Raw genomic sequence first — 19,323 nt, forward strand, 5'->3', positions numbered from 1 at the left:
AGTAATTTCTCCTTATCTGGGTTTCGTATGATCTTTAATGTAGCACCCGAATATTCTACGGGGACCGCCATATTCTTTCGCGAAGGCATTCCTATTGCTGAAGTGGAAATGGTGGATTCTGGCAGGGGCATAGGGTGTCAACTTTTTAATCTTACTTTGGTTCGTTTATATGCCCCTACTGGCACTGGTCATGTGGTGGATCGTTCGCGTTTTTATGAAGAGAATATTGTTTATGTGTTGCGTAAGAGTCCTCCGGGTATTCTGTTGAGTGATGACTTTAACTGTGTATTGCGTCCTGCGGATCAATCTCCAAACCTTAATTTCTGTCTCGAATTACATGAATTGGGCCGCTCCTTACGCCTAAAAGTCGTCTGGATATGTAAATACCCGACATTAGTTAAATTTACCCACTTTACTGCGACTTCTAGTAGCAGGTTAGATAGATTTTACTTATCGGACTTCCTGAGCGATAGTATTCTTAACGTTGAAGTTATCCCAGCTTCCTTTGCGGATCACTGTGCTGTGGCCATAACTCTCAATCTTGAATGGCAACCAGTCAAATTGTTTCGCCCTCCGAGGATGCTAAGCGTCGCTCATCTAGCTGACCCTTCTCTCGATGACGTGATGCGAGTCGTGTGGGAGCATACTCTACGGTCCACTGGGAAATACTCCTCCACCCTTGACTGATGGGGCAACGGCCTTGCCACAGTGGATACACCGGTTCTCGTCAGATCACAGAAGTTAAGCGCTGTCGGGCGTGGCCGGCACTTGGATGGATTACCGTCTGGGCCGCCATGCGCTGTTGCCATTTTTCGGGGTGCACTCAGCCTCGTGATGCCCATTGAGGAGCTACTCGACCGAATAGTAGCGGCTCCGGTCAAAGAAAACCATTATAACGACCGGGAGAGCGGTGTGCTGACCACACGCCCCTACTATCTGCATCCTCAACTGAGGATGACACGGCGGTCGGACGGTCCCTATGGGCCACTTGTGGCCTGAAGACGGAGTGCTTGATGGTGGATATAGCTAGCGAAACCGAGGCTCACGCAGACTTTGATACGTTTCTGTGCTGCCAAGCGCGAGACTTTCGGAGAACTTATGAATATTACTATTCCATCCTGCGTGAACTTTATGCTGCTTCGGATCAAGCCCTCTGCGAATTGCAGATGTTAGGCCTGTAAGGCAAAATTGTTAACCGTGAAGAGAATGCAAATAGAAGGTTTGAAAATCCGATCGAAGTCGCGATCATTGGTGATGGAAGAACTGACTTCCTTATATCATTTGCTTCGGCATCAGACCCGTCGCCGACGCACTTGTATTCATTCTCCCACGACAAAAGATGGATGTATCGTAATGGCGCAAGCTGATATAGTGCGTATCTTACACCAGTACTATGTAGAAATCTACGATATCGAGGAGTCCAGTAAAACCTTTTACGACCCACTTGTCAGCATCTTGTATACGACAATTACATCTGAACATAATGAAACGCTCTTAGCTGCCTTTCAGCCTGAGGAAGTTTACAAAATTATTGTGGGATCGCCTTATCAAAAGTCCCCGGGTCTAGATGGACTTCCAAAGGAATTTTACGTGCGCCTTTGGCCGTGGTTGGGTGCTACCTTTACCTCCCTTCTGAATGAGGTGTTACAGGGTAGAGTAGTGCCGCCCTCGTTCAAAGTGGGAAAAATTGTTGTAATCCCGATACACACTGGACCGGCTGCCCCTGATCACTTTCGTCCACTAACTTTGTTAAACTTTGATTATGAGACTGTGGCGAAGGCAGTTAATAGTAGGACGTCGGCTTTGATGGATACGATTGTTACAAAACATCAAAGCTGCGTACCTGGTCGTACCATTCTTACCCCTATATTAAAGTTTCGTGACATGGTTTCGGTTGCTGCTGTAACGTCCGTCCCTTGTGCCCTTGCTTTTTTAGACTTCAGTAAGGCATTTGATCGTGTTAATCACGACTTTCTGATTCCGATTCTGGAGGCAGTTGGTTTCACTACTGACACGCGGCGAGTGCTCTCAAATCTGTTTACGGGTATTTCGGCTTCAGTGGTTGTTAATGGCCAACAAACGCCCCTAATAAGTATCCGTAGGGGAGTGCCTCAAGGAAGCCCGCTGACGGTGACTGTTTGTGTTTTTCCTGGAGCCCCTACTCCGCATGCTAGCATCCCAGCTGACAGGTTGGACGCTTTCCGGCAGGACTATAGCTGTTCGTGCATACGCGGATGACGTGATTGTTCTACTTCGCAATTCTGCTGAGATACCTCGACTGAAGGCTGTCATCGATAGTTTTTGTCGGAGTTCAGGTGCAAAACTTAAGCTTCTTCCTTTGCGAGGTTTTGATGACGCGGTTGTTCCATGGGCTACTGCGGTGGATCTGTATACGTCTCTCGGTATCATCATTGATCGTTGTCCACTCAAAATGGTGGCGCTCAACTGGAAGTCTGCTACGGAAAAAATTCAGGGAGCTGTATTAAAGCATGAAAGGCGTTCTCTTACTCTGCTCCAGAAAGTCCGAATACTGGATACATATGTCTTATGCAAAGCTTATTACGCGGCCTAAGTTTATCCGCTCCCCGCGACTATAGCGAAGAAACTACAATTTTCTGGTCGTTTCTTATGGAAAAGACATATATTTCGCTTACGGTATGAGGTGATCACGAAACCTCGCTCCTTTGGGGGGCTGGACCTGACTGATATATACAGGAAGTCGCAGATGCTATATGTACGACGTACTATTTTGACGATGACTGAAGAAACTCACACATTCACGTCTCATTTATTTTTCTTTGTCTGTCCAGCTAGTCTTGAACCCCCTATTGATATTGGTCGCATAAATTATAAGTTAAAACACATTCGTGACTTCTATCTTGCGATGAGCTATTTATGGGCTGAAATCATATGGAGACCATTAAATTCCTACAGACTCGTGGGGAAGCAGTCCATTGCCCGAACCTCGTTGAAAGAGACTCGCCGCAAACAACCTGAACGAAAGTTTGGTTTAATATCAGTCTTCCGATTTTGCCGATGTGAGTAGCGTCCTCGTGGTACAAGGTCGTAAATAACTTGATTCCAACGAACGAGCGACTTTTCCGTATTGGGCTTAGTGAGACGGATTTATGTAGTCGTTGTACGTCTCCCGATACGATACGACATCGTTTTACTTGTGGAGGTCATAAGGCAAACTGGTGGTTGGATCAGGACACAATGACCTTCCTTACTCGGTCTTCTGAGACTGCCTGCACTACGGACATCATAGTGCGCCCAGATTCTTCTTTCTTTCCACAGTCAAAAACCCATACCGTTATGTGGTTGCTGGGACATTTCGTTCATTATTTTGTAGAAGGCGAGGGGGACGATCACATGAACGTCATTCAGTACATGATCACGGCCTATTGGACATGCTTGCGAATGCCTTGATATCGAGACCTCTTCGCCAACATGGTGAATCTTGTTTTTCATCGGTAAGGTGTTGGTTAATTTAATTCATTTTGATGTAAGTGTTTTTCTTTGTTATGTATGTTTCCCATCTGATTTGCTTCGGTTTGTTCTCTCCTTGTTTCCCTGTTCGTTTTGTTTTGTGTTTTGACTCAACATCGCTCTATTGTCAAACGTGTATCGATGAAGTATAGATACACGGGCGCGTCTACAATCCTTAGCTTTTCCTAGTTTACTTGGAATTTTTCTTAGTTTGCTATTTGGAATGTAATCTTGTTTCGTTTTCCTACTCCTTTTAGATTCAATTATGAACTATGAAAAACACAAAATAAAAAATAAAAAAATTAAAATTTACTAAAAAACCATATCAAAATAGCTATTGATACATATCTTACGAGCTTGGTGGTGGTTTGTTGGCTACGTTCTCGTTTTTTTCTTTTATTTATTGTTCTATTCTCGTAATAAATTTTTTCTCCCTTTTGCAGCCTCTGTTAGATGATGATATGACTATGGTCTACTGAAGTGTCATGATAGTACCAAGTCTTTCTGATAATAAAAAAAAAGAAAAAAAATGGCTCAGTCGGATAGAGAGTCTGCCATGTAAGCAGCAGATCCCAGGTTCGAGTCCTGGTCGGGGCACGCATTTTCATCTGTCCCTGTTGATATTAATCAACGCCTGTAAGCAGCTAATGGTCTGAATTTCGTTGTAATTTCATAATAATTTTTGTGTTGTTCGTGGCGGAACAGGCTTGGAGTGGCTGAACAAAGCTGTCAGTGGCCTGTGATCTGAGATGAGATAGAAGGTCGACTATACAAATAGTGGCGAAATTTAGTGACTCCATAAAAAATGGCGAGCGCCTCTGTTTCCAGCTGCCTGCGATTACACTGCGCCTTGTTTAAAGTTTTGGAAGAAAAGGCTACAAGCCTGTCAGAGCTACCAATCCTGTGGGATAGCTTCAATCCAAGCCCATAGGATGACGCATCAAGTGCTAAAACTACTGGCTTGTTTTGGTCAAAGTGGACCATACAACGATCACTGAGAAGATCATCCTTAAGTTGCTGGAATGCGTCCTGAAAATCTTTGGACCGTAAGAAGCGAACAACTCTCCAGCGTAGGTGGTTCAACAGGGCAGCAGTTTGTACTGTATGAGGAATAAATTTGAAATAATACGTCGGTTAGCTCATTACTGCCTTTAACTCCTTAAAATGACGAGGCGCCGTCAAATCCCTGAGTGACGACAAGTGCGATTGCGCTGGATGGATGCCCTGTGAATTAATGATATGAAGAAATGAGCATTTCGCTTTATTACACGTGGTTCCCATGTCCGATAGATCTTGGGACAAACAGTCAAAACTGGATAAATATTCATCTGGTGTGCCAAAAGAAACTACAGTGTCATCTAAATGATTTACACACGAGGGGACCTTCGCTGTTAACTGATTCAGAAATCACTGTAAAACTGCGAGAGTTAATGCACTGCCGATTGGGAGGACCTGGAACAGATATAGACTCAAGTGCGTGATAAGTACAAAGAACCGTTTGGAATGTCATTCAAGAGTAACTGCGAGTATGTCCCTGGGAAATTTATTTTGGAAAACAAACATTCCTGTCCCAATCTGTCGATCAGTTCATCAGGTGAAGAAGGGGAAAAAGAGTCCATCTCTGTTTTGAGGGTTGATAGTGGTTTCAAAGTCTGCTCATAGCTGCAACCCACCCGATGGCTTTTTGATAACTGTCGGGAGAGATGCCCACTGACTAGCGGAGATCTGTTCAGCAACACCACTGTCTTGTCATAGTTTCAATTCTTGAGCGACCTGATCACAAATGCGTTAGGGGACTGCACTATGAAACGGTGGTTGTGCATTATCTTTTAAAGTTACGTGTGCTTCAAAATCTTCAGCGTCCCCCAGGCCTTCTCGAAATAAATTTCTGTATTGTCACATCACTCATTAATACAGTTGTGAGAAACAGTAGCATTGACTGGCAACACATTGTCCTGAATGTCCAGGTAAAACAAGTCAAGTGAGGCCAGATCAAAAAAGTTCGGACTGTTCCGAGAACACGGTACATGAAATAGTAAAGTTCTAGTAACATTAAGAAATGTTGCTGCCAGTCTGCACACTCCCGACACTGGGATATTGTGTCCATTGTATGCTGGCAGAATGGCAGTAGGCTGCTGTAGCCATGAGCTGCCTAACAATTCATAAGTATTTCTGTTCAGCAAAGTCACGCAAGCACCTTTGTCTACTTGTAGTCTCACAGAATGCTCTGCCACACGTAGATGTACATACAGTTTATTTCTCTGAAAGCAGATCACTTGTGAACGATTCTGTTTACTTTAAGGGTAAAACACTGATTGGGCCTCCACCACCGGCTCAACTGATACGACATTTACTTCTTTTGAAGAACACTGAAGTAGAGTCTCACTGTCGCCTGCCACGGCTGTTTTGAAATCACGCTTGAATATGGCCCCGTTTGCCACAGGAAAAGCATTTTGCCTCTCTGCGTGGGCACTGCTAACGGTCGTGCACTTCGGGAACGACTTCCAGATATTAGACTGCAAAGTTGCAAGGTGTCGGGGCTAGCAGTGTATTTAACACTAAATTCCTCTAGAATCTTCATATGGAAATGATGCTTTAAGCCCCCCCCCCTTTTCTAAATCCGACTTTTGTTGTTGCACATGGATCAAGAAGAAAAATAATAAACATAACACATGAAACATTTACAATACGTCAACTTGGATACTCAAATAAATGCTGTGAAGGTGAAGTTGTCCATAAACTAGATTGTGACATTTATGACCAAGTGGTATGTTGAGCCAATTCCTTGCAACTCAAATCTTACGAGAAACACCCAGCCAACCCAACATTAATTGCTGCTACTGTAGTGAGAACTCAGACAATGAACACCCAAGACAGAACCACATTAGAAAAGACGGGAACAGGCGCGCTCTGCAGAGCTCTGATTGTCACATATCTAAATTCCCTAATTTGCCGGTGCTGCGCACATACATTACCAAGCTGTCTTCTTAACTGCAAGGACACGATCTGGCATATCGGAAGCGATGGCTGGTTGCTTCGACGTCCCGTTGTGGTGATGATAATGTCGCGAGTATAGCCCAAAACAAATTATCCTGGTCTGGTTGCTCCAAACTAAAGGCTTCTAGCAACACAAATGCGCCTTTGAGGGAGACGAAGAAGGCTCGCTACACGATCACTGACGGTATAGTGATTGATTTTAACAAGCGAAGTCACACAGTAACTCCGATACAGTCAACTTTAGCCAAAACTGCTCAAGACGGGTAACGTAGGCCACTTGTACATAGAATGCTCAATTGCCAACTGTACTCGGAAAGCTACGTTGAAGTCGGAACTTCAGCAATTTCATCAAACAGTTACAATTAAATGAAAGTATATTACACAAACAACGGAAGGCAGGCTGTCCAGAGCAGCGAGATTCCCACGCCCGGGTTCCCGCGTTCGATTCCCGGCGGGGTCAGGGATTTTCTCTGCCTCGTGATGGCTGGGTGTTGTGTGCTGTCCTTAGGTTAGTTAGGTTTAAGTAGTTCTAAGTTCTAGGGGACTTATGACCACAGCAGTTGAGTCCCATAGTGCTCAGAGCCATTTGAACCAACCAGAGCAGCGAGAGCTCAGTCTTGTAACCTACTCTGACCGAAAAGCGAGAGCCGACTCTTTCAAGAGCACCCGTACAAGCCGAACACAGAACATTCCCGCCCCCACGACAGTGGCTGTGGTTAAAACGTGCCAATCACCAACTCGAAAACCGGTGGAAAATTCCACTCTACTGCCGAAGCACTACTATTCCACCAATGGAGATACTTGGCGCCAATTTCTGCGCCCCTGAGCAAGCCAATCACAGTTATAATTTTGCATAAAATGCGGGAATTTGCCTGCCAAGACTGCCTGGGAACACAAATCATTCCCACGCCTCGCTGGAAGTCCGTCAGAAAGTGTTTTCACTGTGTTTCTGCGAAGCAACGGAATCTCTAGCCCAGCCGCTCCGTCAGGCCCCTGTGGGCGTGTCGCCGCCGCTCTTATGACAATGACGGCGTCTGGAAAGCATGCACTCGACTCCCTCACACCCGTCGGCTTAACCCTTTCAAGATCGGCAGAACCCGCCTGTCACCGGACCACCCGGCTGATGAGAGACGCTGTGTGGGAAGTCCACGTGTGAAGCAGTAGCAACTTTTCACCACATGCAATTAGAGAGGAAAATATTCATATCTTCTGAGTTCTCAATACTAGCCTTGTAATGACAATACTCGGCCATACTTCCCCAAACCGAATTACTCAGAGTTATATATAAAGAAGAGAGTGGGCAAGTCACTGTGTGCATCTAAAGGCATGCCACCTCTCAAAGTGGCAGGCGCACGGCGTGACTGATTGTTTTTTAACAATGGGCTTTGCCTGCAGCTTGACCTCTGAGTAGAGAACTGAGTGCATTGTGTACTTTGAACTACAGAAATGGTCAGAGCCTCTAAATTTACCCCTGCAATATCTAAAACGTTACCGAGCGAGGTGGCGCAGTGGTTAGACACTGGACTCGCATTCGGGAGGACGACGGTTCAATCCCGCGTCCGGCCATCCTGATTTAGGTTTTCCGTGATTTCCCTAAATCGCTCCAGGCAAATGCCGGAATGGTTCCTTTCAAAGGGCACGGCCGACTTCCTTCCCCGTCCTTCCCTAATCCGATGAGACCGATGACCTCGCTGTCTGGTCTCCTTCCCCAAAACAACCAACCAACCATCTAAAACGTTCTGAGGTTCAGTAACAGAAAGGTCAGTTTCTAACTTAGAATATGGTAGCTTCAAAATTGGAGTGTGCATGCGTGCATCTCATACATTCTGAGTAATCACGCCACGGAGTATGACGCCACTTGTGTGACGTCACATGGACACTTAAATATGCAATGTCTGGTAACACCTCTTAGTTCTGCGAGTCATTGTTTAAATGTCTAATCCGATTGCTTCCTAAGCCAAAAGAACTTGTATTTGGCAGCTGTTACATGCACCTGAGCGCCAAGGTGCTCATATAACTTCTAACAAATAACACTCAAAGTCCTCCGGCCAAGAGTCCGTAGACATTTTGACACACAACATAAAACACTTCGGCACCAACATTAGTAAGGAAATAATCTTTGCGCTTCGTATCTGCTATGTCATAGGCGGAAAACTGCGCTACAAGTTGAGTGGGTATTCAGCCCAGTCCCCTCACTGGCCGTATGTTATCGGAATTTGGGTGTGCCCGTAGTATGTTGAGTTGTAGCTGCCATTGAAAGTACTTGCGTCAGTTGAATAACTCTCTGCCCAAGTTGCTGAATTTGTTGCCTCTGCAACTGAACCACATCATTTACAGAAAGTTCTTGTCGTGGCACAGACATAACAATTCCTTGACGTTAATACACACAAAATACACTTAACGTCGCCCTTGATGAAGGAAAACACAGCACCGTAGGTTCACGAGACTCGTCACCACCGTTGGGTCGCCGCTTGAAGTTAGGGACGAACAATGGTAAAACAGTAACTAATGATGACACAATCTCAACTAAAGTGGGTTTTATTCTTCGAGACACACAACTTGCAAAAGATTGCAGATCACGTGTGTATCATACATCAACACGCTGTACAGAGGATGTGGTGTCTGAGGCACAAATATTGGCACTAACATGCAGAGCTCTTCTGCATGGAATAGACGGAATGTACTGATTCCACAAACGCTTGTTAGCAACTCCGTGACACAGGCGGTAGGCTTCGTCGTAATCCGACTCGCGGCTGAATACACATTGGCCGCTTAGCGCTCTGGACGGAAGTGAATACTCACCGGCAGCAGCGGCTCACTGAACTTTACTGAAGGTGTGCCGGAGACTGTGTCATTGTTTGTCGGTCTAGCAGGCAGCGACTTTCCTCCTGGAAGTCGAACTGGTGGCCACTGTGGGACAGTGGGACGTTTACTTAAATATCCCGATGACTTCACAGAAACTTTTAACTTCGTATATTTATTAAAGTATGCATATTTGCTGTCGTCTCCCTCTTATGCCTGCTGTTTACGTTAAAGCTCCACAGTCACTGTCACAAATTCTTCCGAACACTGTTTTTCCCTCGTTTATCCATAAATCAGTGTAATATTACTAAAATTGGAATGGCAGAGTCTTCGTACATGTTGGTGTAGATAGTGAATTATAACTGTTAGGATACAGTGGGTTTGCGTCGTAATTTTTCCATGCTAATCATCCCGCTTAGAGGCTGGCGTAATGTACAAGTTGCCTCTGTTATGATATTCCCACATCGCAAATCGCTTGTTACCAAATGATACGGAACTGTGTAGGCATACAGGTCTAAATGTCTTAACAATAGTACTCTGCAGGGTATTTTTTAAAATCATGTTGAAGGTTGTCTACTTCGACAAACGGTAGAATTACGCAGACTGCTAATAGTATGTCCTTTGGTCAGGGCAGTTTAGAAAACTAGTAAGGTGTCTGCCAAATCGTAAATCGTGTTTTAGTCTATGTAATCGACTCTCAAATTAAATAATTAAAACTATAGGCAGACAGAACTCACATCTTCTTGGGTACAAGTTAGCAAGGCTTCCACCACTATTTCTGTTTTCGTATAGAACTAACATTTCCACAACTTTAGCAACGAATAGCTATTAAATGTAGTACATTGCAGAACACTGTCCAGCAGTTTACACTACAATAAAAGCATGTGGAATGGGATACAATGTAGAAAAATAGTGTTTCTGCGAAAAATGCCTAGCACCACCATAGTGTTATAAATAGTAGGTTCACATAATGTTCTTTAGTCAGGGAGACATGTATCAGGCCACTTTATAAGAGTGTTAAGACAAGCAATTGTGTGTGGTTTTTTGTACGTATAGTGTTACTGTCAGCATCAAAAAAACCTCCTAAGAGAGGAAATTTGGTCGTGCATATTCATCAAAGCAAATGGTGTCCTTTTAATGCGAGACGTTACTCTAAATCCTGAACAAAAATTTCTGAGAATGTTGTACCAAGAGAAACTCATGCAGCAACTGGACTATCATTAAATTTATTTTCGCAAAAGTCACTCATATCATCCGTATTCTGTTTTGAGCAACGTCATGGTACTTAAAGAGTGAGAGAGGATTCATCTTACCCTGTGTTTACGGATGTCACAAGTTTCTTTTTCGACGAAGAAGACGAAGAAAAACATTTGTGTGTGTGTGCGTGTGTGTGTGTTTTTATAATATACTGAAAAACGGATTTACAAACTTTGTTTAACGATTTTTCTAACGGTGCACAATCAGGGGTGACTGGAAGTGTCAAAAGTTCACATTCCACTGCTGAAGGACATTCCTCTACCAGCAATAGAGGGTGAACTTCTTAGAGTGTAACTACTCGTGCTGGAGAAACGTCAGAAAAATAGTTAAACAAACCTTTTCCGAAGATGCAGAGACAAAAGCCAAAAGGTAATACATAATTTCCATCAATGTGCAACTTTATGTTTGTGTGCCAACGCCGTGACGGAAACTAAATAAATCAGCAGAGCATAAAGAAGGCAAGGGATTCTTCAATTGTTGCTCACTAAGGAGCTCACCAGGTAAAACACTCAGTCCTGTGGACAGTACACTGTGAGATAACTATAGATAGCCGCTGTGGGGAATGCTCTGATCTGTTGTACACCAGCTGTTGAAAGTTACTTGGTATGGACTGTGGAAGTCAGATGACAATGAGTACATTTGAATAGTATGCTTCTAGCTGTCTATTGAGTTCTTAACGTCACTGATTCAGCGCACATCTCTGTATATGAGAGTAAGCGTGTCAGACTGGCATGCGGGGAACCCGGATCTACATCTACATCTACATTTATACTCCGCAAGCCACCCAACGGTGTGTGGCGGAGGGCACTTTACGTGCCACTGTCATTACCTCCCTTTTCTGTTCCAGTCGCGTATGGTTCGCGGGAAGAACGACTGTCTGAAAGCCTCCGTGCGCGCTCGAATCTCTCTAAGTTTACATTCGTGATCTCCTCGGGAGGTATAAGTAGGGGGAAGCAATATATTCGATACCTCATCCAGAAACTCACCCTCTCGAAACCTGGCGAGCAAGCTACACCGCGATGCAGAGCGCCTCTCCTGCAGTTATTCCATTCTCGGTAATGCCATGCTTATTTCTTTGTTAGAAGGACTGGAGCAAGATGCACTCTGCCTCGTGATGCCAACTGAGGAGGTATGAGGGTGGGAAGTAGCTTCTCGACGGTGTGGGAAGCTGACAACGCCCAAGAGTGTACTATGCAGACGCCACACGCTTCAAGCCACATCCGACAGACGCCACTGATTGAGGATTATACGACCATTTCCTTTACTTTACGTCTATGGTCACAAAATTTTTTGTCAACGCATTACCGGTTTCGGTCTATAATGACCATTTTCAGATCTGCAGCAAAATACGGGAAACGTAAATACATTAGCAGTTTCTCTACAGCTTAAAACAACAAATAGACCATAATGGAAAGTGCTACTGCCATACATATGCACTTGTGTGCTTTAAGTATTAAGAGGCATACCAACAAAACTGCTTAACTGGAAGAGTGACTTCGTGCCCAGTGCCTACTCTGCTTTGCTTGAAAATGTTTTACTTTAATCACTGATTTTTTTTTCTTTATTGTAATTTCATTCCCCTGCCCCATATGGGCAGCGAAGAGCTGGCAACGGCACAGTCCACCGCTCTTCACCCAATTGGCTTTATAAAAGTACAGAAGGGTGAATGTATAAAAAGGGGGGATAAAAAGGGGGACATAAAAAACACAGTAAATAGAGATGATGGGAGTTAAAATATACACTAAGATGGGGATATGCACTGGGGGACAGTTAAAAAGTCGACATAAAGTTAAAAGAACACACTGGAGGCAATCACAAGTTAAAAGTTGGCCACAGGATAAAAATCACACAGAGCATGACACTTAAAAAACCATTGGAAACGTCAGAGCATTCATGAAGAATAAAAAAAAAACGCTGTTAGGGACCTGCCGAGGGACTGGAAGCTGGAGAGGAGGGAAAAAGAGGGGAGGAAGTTGCGGTGGAGGGCTGGGAGGGGGGGAGAAAGAGGAAAAAAAGGGGGCAGGAGGCGCACCAAGAGGCAGGAGACCGGCAGGGCAGGAAATGAAGATGGAACACAAGGCAAGAGGGAGTGTAGAGACACTGAAGGGGAGTGTGGGAGAGAGAGGGGATTTAGGAGGGGGAAAGCCGCTCAGGAGAAGGGAGGAGGAGGAGAGGGAGCCCTGAAGAGGAGGCAGGAGGAAGGTGGGGTTAGAGTTGGTAGGAGGGGTAGATGTCAGGCCAAATTTCATCATCTGGGAGGGGTAGGTGCTGGAAGCTGCATTGGGAAAGGAGGTGGAGGGTGTGGAGATGGAGAGAGGGGGGGACACAATGGTAAAGGCGTGGCAATGGGCTGGGGGTGGAGAGGAAGGGGGACACCAGGGGGCGGGAGGGGATCGAGTCATTGAGCAATATACAGGGTGCGGATGTGTTCAAGGAAAAGGAGAAGGTGGGGGAAGTGGATGATGTCGAAGAGGATGCACGTGGGGGGACAGAAGGCGGATAGGGAAGCTGAGGTGGAGTGCAAACACAGGCATAACAAAGGCTGCGACAGATCAAGGATTTGTAGGTGTGAAAGATGGTGGAAGGATGCGGTCCCCATGTTTGGCCAGACAGGAGTTTCAGGAGGTGGAGTCTGTTGTGGGCTTTGTGTTGGATTGTAAGGAGATGGGGAGTGCAGGTGAGGGGGTGGTTGAGGGTGAGGCCAAGGTATTTGAGGGTAGGAGTGAGGTGGATAGGACAGCCGTAAATGGTTAGGAAGAAATCATGGAGACAGAAGGAGAGGATGCTGCGGCCTATGATGATCGCTTGGGTTTTGCATGGGTTGAGATGAAGGAACCACTGGTTGCACCAAGTGGTGACCTGGTCAAAGTGGGTTTGGCGGGTATGTTGGGACCATTGAACGGCAGGATAAAGGACTAGGAAGGCGGTGTCATCAGAAAATTGGAGAAGATGAACAGGTGGGGGAGGTTTGGGCGTATCAGTAGTGTACAGGAGATAGAGGAGAGGGGAAAGGATGGAGCCTTGGGGTACGCCAGCAGAGGGATAGACGATACGGGAGTTGGAAAGTGACATAGGAGGGATGATGGGAGAGGAAGAAAGCAACGAGGTGGACGAAATTGATAGGGACAGCATAGGTCTGTCAGACATGGTTGCAGGCGTTCTGGAGGTCAAGGGAAACAAAGATAGCGGCGTGACAGGAGTTATGTTGGAGGGAAAGAAGATTGATAAGGTTAAGGAGCTGGAGGTCGGCTAAGAAGGAAGGTTGGAAGCAACACTGGGTAAGGGGGAGGAGTTGGTGCTGGTTAAAGTGGCGGTGAATACAGTGGGAGAGGATAGTCTCGAAGACCTTACTGAGCATGGAGGTGAGGCAGATGGGACAATAGGAAGAGGTATCAGAGGGGGATTTGTTGGATTTAGGGAACAGTAGAAAACGAGAAGTCTTCCACAGGTCAGGGTAAAAGCCAGTGGAGAGGAGGACATTGTACAGAGTAGCAAGGACAGCCAGGAATGACGGGGGGTCTCCTTGAGGTGGCGGTAGGTGACGCCATCATGACCAGGGGTGGTGTTGCGTTTGGAGCAGAGGATGAGTGTGATGTCATGTGTGGTGATGAGGGTGTTGATGTTGGGGGGGGGGGGTAACTGATCCAAGTACTGGAAGCTAGGGATGAGTGGTGGGACAGAGGTATCAGTGCAGTCAAGGATGGTGGGGAAGAGGGAGTAATCAAAATGGGGATTGTCAGGAATGGAAAAGACCTCTGATATGTGGGGTGCAAAATGGTTAGCCTTACTGAGATTGTCAGGGAAGGGGCGATCGTTGTGGAGGATAGGGTAATGCAGTGTGGGATGGCTACCAGTAAGGTGATGCAGGACCAGTACTTAGAGGGGTTGACAGGGAGGGTGCTGTTGAGGTGTGTGCATGTCTAGCACCAGTCCTGGCGTTTCTTTGCTGTAAGAAAGTTCTGGCTGTGTCGCTGTAATTGCCCCGGTGGCGGGGGAGTGTATCCCAGTCATAGGTGCGAAGGAACGAGTGGTAGAGCCTGCAGGATTCACGAAGAAGGACGGCTTGCGGAGGAAGCGTAGGGTAGTGAGGGTTGATGAGTATGGCAGGGACATAGGCCTTCACAGCATCAGTGATGGTCTTCTGAAGGAAGGAAGAGGCATGGGTGACATCAGTGGGATGGTGAAAGGTGAGGGTGTGGCTTTTGACCTGTGAGGTAATGGATTCCTGGTAGGCATCCCAGTCAGTGCAGCAGCAGTCTTGGATGGACTTTGGAAGACAGCTGGGTGGGGGGCTGCAGGGGGGCCATGGGCAGAGGGGACCGTGAGAAGGACGGGGAGGTGGTCAGTATCAATGGGATCGAGAACGTCCATGGTGATACAACAAACGAGGTGGGGGGAAGCAAGGATAACGTCATGGGTTGAGTTAGTTTCAGTACAAGTGTGTTATGGGAGAGGAACTAGGTCATCATGGGGGGTGGCAAGGAACTGATGCCACTGCTTATGGGTGGCAGGGTCATGGCTGTGGATATTGAGGTCAGTGGCCATCACATAGGTGGTGACGGTGCAGTCAACATGGGAAATGAAGTCTTAGGGGAGAGGAGCTGCGGGATGACTATAGATTGTGGCACAGGTGATGGTGAGGGAGGGAAAAAAGACGCTGAGGAGAAAGTGTTCAGTTGGGTTATTGAGGAGGGGTTGTGGCCGGACAGGAAGATGCTTGAGGTGGCCAACAGCGACCCCACCTTGGGCGAGGAGAAGGGCATTGTCGATGCACTGAAGGAGATAGGGAGTGGTGTGGCAACATGGTGAGGTTGGAGGAAAGTTTCATTAAGGATCAAGGTGCTGGGATAGGTAATGCATGAAGAGGTATTTGTTGGCAGGGAGGGAGCTATTGTTGAGGTAGCAGAGATGATACTGGTGATGAGCCAGGAGATGGGAGGGGGAAAGGAAGTGGGGCGAGGAGAGACAGCTTAAACGAGGGTGTGTAGGTGGGTGAAGGTAAAGTGAACCTATTTGTGGGAGTAGGTGGCATAGGTATTTAAATGGAAAATAGAGCGGGTGGCGAGGGAAATCTGCTGGAGTGTTTTGGGGGTGCTGGAAGGGGTAGATGTCCTGCAGGACAATGGTTAGGAACTGGATGATGTCTTCTGCTGTAGGGGGAGGGCAGAGGGAATTGCTGGGGTGGATGGGCAGGTCGATGGGGCGAACGGGGACAGTGAGATCAAGGTTGGTGGGAGGGGGCTTTGCTTTGCATTTGGAGGAGTAGTTGGGGTGGGGTTTGTTGCAAGAAGGGGGAGAGGCGAGGTTAGGACACTGTTCAAGAAAGTGGAAGGCTTTACAATGGGGGAAGGTGAGGGGTTCTTGCCGTTTTGGGTGAGGTGGTCATTGTACAGGAGACAGCACTGGCAGCAGTAGGATTGAGGAGAGGAATGGGACAGGTCAGTGGGGTGGTGGCGGTTGAAAATCAGCGTTCCCTGTGTGAGGAGGTGATCGATCTAGGAGGCGGACTCAGTAAAGATATGCATAAGGAAGGCAGGGACAGAGGAGTTGTAAATTAGGTGGGCCGAGCAGATTTCCAGGGCGGGATGGGTGTTCAGTTCCAGCAACACCTCCACTTCTGTGACCACAGGGGTGAGTTTTGTGGTCATGGCAGTGAGGGCTGTTGGACAATAACAGGGTTGAGGCTGGTGAGGAGAGGAGGAAGTAAGGAAAGGGGTCAGGGACGCATGGGGAAAAAAGGTGATGCAGGGAAGGTGCTGGAGGAGATCAGTATGGAAGAAGGGGAGGAGGACTTGATGAGAATAGAGTCTCTGCAAGGGATAAGTTGGGTAATGGGTGCACTGGGAATGTATTTCCAGATTTCAAGGGTGAGGGTGCGGGCATCTAGGAATTTTGGATCAGGGTTGGCAAGGACGAAGGTATACAGGGTGGGGGCAGGGGAGGCGGGAGGAGGGGTGGTATCCACGGCAGGATCAGAGGGAAGTGAGGTGGGTGGTGGTCTTTTGGAGGAGGGTGTGGAGGTGAGGTCGCCACTTGGCCACTTGGGAGGTTTTTTGGCGGGTGTGGTCTCGGTGGAAGGATGAGATACTGGATGGATGGAGAGATGGTGGGAGGCAGGCCCTTCTTGTGAGGTAGAGGCACTGGTTAAGGGGGTGGGGCGCTCTGTGGTGGCGCGTTATCCCCTTAGGGATATGGCTGCCAAGAAGGGAAAGAAAACCGATGTGCCCACCGTTTGCATACTGGGTGGAGTCATTCCAGACGTGGGATGGGCCCTTCTGGATGATAGGAAGAGCATAGGGTGCAGCCAACCGCAGGTGGTGGCTCACGTCAGTACGAGTAATGTGTGTCGCCTTGGACTGGAAGAGATTCTCTCTAGTTTCAAGAGGCTAACAGAAGTGGTAAAAGCTGCCAGTCTTGCTTTCAAGATCAAAGCAGAGTTCACCATTTGCAACATATTAGATGGGACCGACTGCAGACCTTTGGTACAGAGCCGAGTGGAAGGTTTGAGTCAGAAGCTCAGATAGTTTTGCGACCATGTAGGCAGCAGATTCCTTGACTTGCACCATAGGGTGGTGGGGATTCGGATTCCGCTGAATAGGTCAGGACTCAACTACACGCAGTACGCGGTTACACAGGTACCAGGGGCTTCGTGCCGTGGACTGGGCGCTTTTTAGGTTAGAATATCTCGGGGAAATACAAAAAGGGCTTCAGTCACAAAGGGTGATGGCCGAACATAGGAAGAACAAAGTTACGGGATCCATCGGTATAACATTTGTAAATTATCGTAACTGTGTTGGGAAAGTACCAGAGCTGGAAGTGCTAATAGAAAGCACAGATGCTCAAATCGTTACAAGCACTGAAAGCTGGCTAAAACCGAAGATAAATTCAGCTGAAGTTTTTGCGAAGAACCTAACGGTGCTCTGAAAGGACAGGCTACACACAGGAGGCGGTGGCATTTTTGTTGCTGTTAGAAGTAGTTTACCTTGTAGCAATATTGAAACAGATAGTTCCTGTGATTTGGTATGGGCAGAGGTCATCCGTGGCAACCAGAATAAAATAATAATTGGATCCTTTTACCGACCTCCCGACTCAGATGATGTAATTGTTGAAAGGTTCATAGGGAACTTGAGGTTAATTTAAAAACGTACCCGACTCATACAATTATAGATGGTGGTTACTTTATTTACCTTCAATATACTGGCGAAAATACATGTTTAAATCTGGAGGTACGCATAAAACATCATCCGAAATTATGCTAAATGCACTCCCTGAAAATTATATCGAGCAGTTAGTCCATGAGCTCACGCAAACAGTAAATGGTTGTGAAAACACACTTGACCTCTTAGTAACAAATAATTGTGAGGTAATAATGAGCGTAAAATATAATACAGGGATTAGTGAACAAAGGGTTGTTGTAGCGAGATTGTATATTTTGACCTCAAATTCTCCGAAAATAAAATGAAAAATATACCTATTAAAAAATCAGATAAAAATTCACTTGACGCCTTCCTGAGAAACAATCTCCACTCCTTCCAAATTAACAATGTAAGTGTAGTCCAGATGTGGCTTGAATTCAAAGAAATACTATCGACAGCAATTGAGAGATTTATAGCAAATAAATTAACTAATGGTGGAACTGCTCCTCCTTGGTACACAAAACGGGTCAGAACTCTATTGCAGAAACAAGAAAAAAAGGATGCCAAATTTAAATGCACGCAAAATCTCCAATATTGGGGATCTTTTACAGAAGCTCGTAATTTAGCGCAGACATCAGTGCGAGATGCTGGTGTAGCGCCACCACCGTTTAGGATAGGGAAAGTTAGTTTTGCGCGATATTCGGAGCATGAGTTACAGCCAGGTGCAGGCCAGATTGCAGTGGGTTATGCATACCAGCAGTTGAGAAGGCAAATAGAGGCCACAGGGGCATAGAACTGCCGGACAAGGCACACACAGCAGTTTGCATGGCGCAAGTCACAGGCAGAAGGGGCCACTGGGAAACTTTGCGTGTTATGTGTACTTGACGCGAAGCGGCGCGCTTTGCAAAACAGTGGCCCACAGACGAGTATAAATGGGTGCCGTTTTCTAACGAGATTCATTGAAGTGTGACAGATTTACTGGATGGCAGGGCGTGTCGCACTACCGGCTACACTCAGAGAAGATGGGGCACCAGCATTCCAGTCCACAGGGGGTCACGTGTTCGACCCTCGACCGCGGGCAGTCGTCTCGGCTCCCGACACATGCCGGAGACTTCCCGAGGCGGGGGCCACAGATTCGGACGCCAGATCACGGGCGCTCGTTTGACGCCACTTTCTCAGCTACACCATGAGGAAGAAGCAGCAGCGGGGCCGGCGTACGGCTCCTGGCGGAGCAACACTGAGTCAACGGGGAAGAAGACTGCTGAGCCAGCTGCAGGCGCAGCCCTGACGATGCGGTCCTACAAGGCTGACACACAGCAGCGCGTTGCATTGTGTCGCTGGGCCGGTGGCCTCAGCATTGCGATACCCTGTGACGCGGACCGAGGTTAACGGGGCACTATAGCTAAAGAACAATAAATCATTTGGAAAGTTCTCGCCAAGTTTTAATACATCCACGACATTTAGTGTCAGAACAGCGGACGTTATCCGTCCAGTACGACGTTCGAGCTCACCGCCTGCAGTACAGTCGCAAGATGTGGTGAGTGCTGACAAAATTGTTCTTTTTGAGTGTTGGACTTTTTTTCTTTTTGTCTTTTGAATATGACTCCTGGCAAGCCACATTGTAGATATTTTGCTTGGGCAT

At 46.8% G+C, this 19,323-nt stretch overlaps 1 pseudogene; it reads left to right on the forward strand.

Annotated features, from left to right (window-relative positions):
• Nucleotides 1-690: 690 nt before the first annotated feature.
• Nucleotides 691-808, forward strand: LOC124569486 (annotated as a pseudogene).
• The last annotated feature ends 18,515 nt before the right edge of the window (nt 809-19,323 follow it).

The sequence above is a fragment of the Schistocerca americana genome, unplaced genomic scaffold, assembly GCF_021461395.2.
Source record: "Schistocerca americana isolate TAMUIC-IGC-003095 unplaced genomic scaffold, iqSchAmer2.1 HiC_scaffold_15, whole genome shotgun sequence".
Taxonomy (NCBI): domain Eukaryota; kingdom Metazoa; phylum Arthropoda; class Insecta; order Orthoptera; family Acrididae; genus Schistocerca; species Schistocerca americana.